This window comes from Brienomyrus brachyistius, unplaced genomic scaffold (genome assembly GCF_023856365.1).
Source record: "Brienomyrus brachyistius isolate T26 unplaced genomic scaffold, BBRACH_0.4 scaffold571, whole genome shotgun sequence".
NCBI classification, from domain to species: Eukaryota; Metazoa; Chordata; class Actinopteri; order Osteoglossiformes; family Mormyridae; genus Brienomyrus; species Brienomyrus brachyistius.
In genome coordinates, this window is record NW_026042846.1 from 24,365 (window position 1) to 26,333 (window position 1,969).

A 1,969-nucleotide genomic window follows, 5' to 3' on the forward strand; every position below is an offset into this window, starting at 1 on the left:
ATAACTAAGGTGCACTAAAATTGGGTGAGCAGGCAAGGCATGTCACCCAGGTTGTGTGACAATTATTTTATATATATGTATATATATATTCCATCCACCATCCCTCTTTTATGGAGAACTGCGTTATTTTTATTGTCTATTGCAAAAAAAAAAAAAAAAAAACAATACATATATACATATATATTTATGGGTGTATCGAGACTAGATGGTCATTATGAATAACTAAGGTGCACTAAAATTGGGTGAGCAGGCAAGGCATGTCACCCCGGTTGTGTGACAATTATTTTATATGTATGTATATATATATTCCATCCACCATCCCTCCTTTACGGAGAACTGCGTTATTTTTATTGTCCATTGCGAAAAAAAAACTATATATATACATATATATTTATGGGTGTATCGAGACTAGATGGTCATTATGGATAACTAAGGTGCATTCAAATTGGGTGAGCAGGCAAGGCATGTCACCCAGGTTGTGTGACATTAATTATTTTATATATATGTATATATATATTCCATCCACCATCCCTCCTTTATGGAGAACTGCGTTATTTTTATTGTCTATTGCAAAAAAATAACACAAAAAAACTATATATATATATATACACATATATATTTATGGGTGTATCGAGACTAGATGGTCATTATGGATAACTAAGGTGCACTAAAATTGGGTGAGCAGGCAAGGCATGTCACCCCAGTTGTGTGACAATTATTTTATATAAATGTATATATATATTCCCTCCACCACCCCTCCTTTACGGAGGACTGCTTTATTATTAATATCCATTGCGAAAAAAAAAACACAAGAAAAAGAAAAAATATCTATATATATATACATATATATATATATATATATGGGTGTGTCGAGACTAGATGGTCAGTATGGATAACTTAGGTGCACTAAAATTGGGTGAGCAGGCAAGGCATGTCACCCAGGTTGTGTGACAATTATTTTATATATATATGTATATATATATTCCATCCACCATCCCTCCTTTACGGAGAACTGCGTTATTTTTATTGTCTATTGCAAAAAAAAAACAGAAAAACTATATATATATATATATATATATACATATATATATATGGGTGTATCGAGACTAGAAGGTCATTATGCATAACTAAAGTGCACTAAAATTGGGTGAGCAGGAAAGGCATGTCACCCCAGTTGTGTGACAATTATTTTATATATATGTATATATATATATATATATTCCCTCCACCACCCCTCCTCTACGGAGGACTGCTTTATTTTTATTTCCATTGCAAAAATAAAAAATTTTAAAACACAAAAAAAAAAAAAAAACGAAAATAATAATAATAAAAATAATTTTGAATGTGTATTCAAATAAGTTTGAATGTGTGTGAACTATATATAAATATATATATACACATGCATATACAGAAATATATACACACACACACATATATATATATATATACACACACACACACAGACACACACTCACATAAACACATACACACACTGTGTACAGTCTTATGCAAAGGTTTGGCACCCCTTGACAAATAACATCTTTTCAATTACAAAAGCAACAATATCAGTTAATACAGTCTCTTTAGGAACTGGGGGAAAAATACACAATATTTTCAGCAAACATTGATGAATAGTTACTTTTTATGCCATAAATTGAACAAAATTACAAAATAAAAACATTATTATGGCACTCTGCAAAAGTTTGGGCACCCTACGTAATCAGTACTTAGTAACACCTCCTCTGCCAGATATCACAGCTTACAAGCGCTTCTTATAGCCAGCTGAAAGGCTTTCAGTTCTTGTACTTGGGATTTTCTCACATTCTTCCTTGCAAAAGGCTTCTAGTTCTGTAATATTCTAATATATCAAGGGCTGTATTGTCAAATAGGAGATCGGCAGCATTCTCCCACCTGAGAAAACTGTACTACAATGCCCTTGATAGTGTGTAGAAACACACTCGTCAGCTCT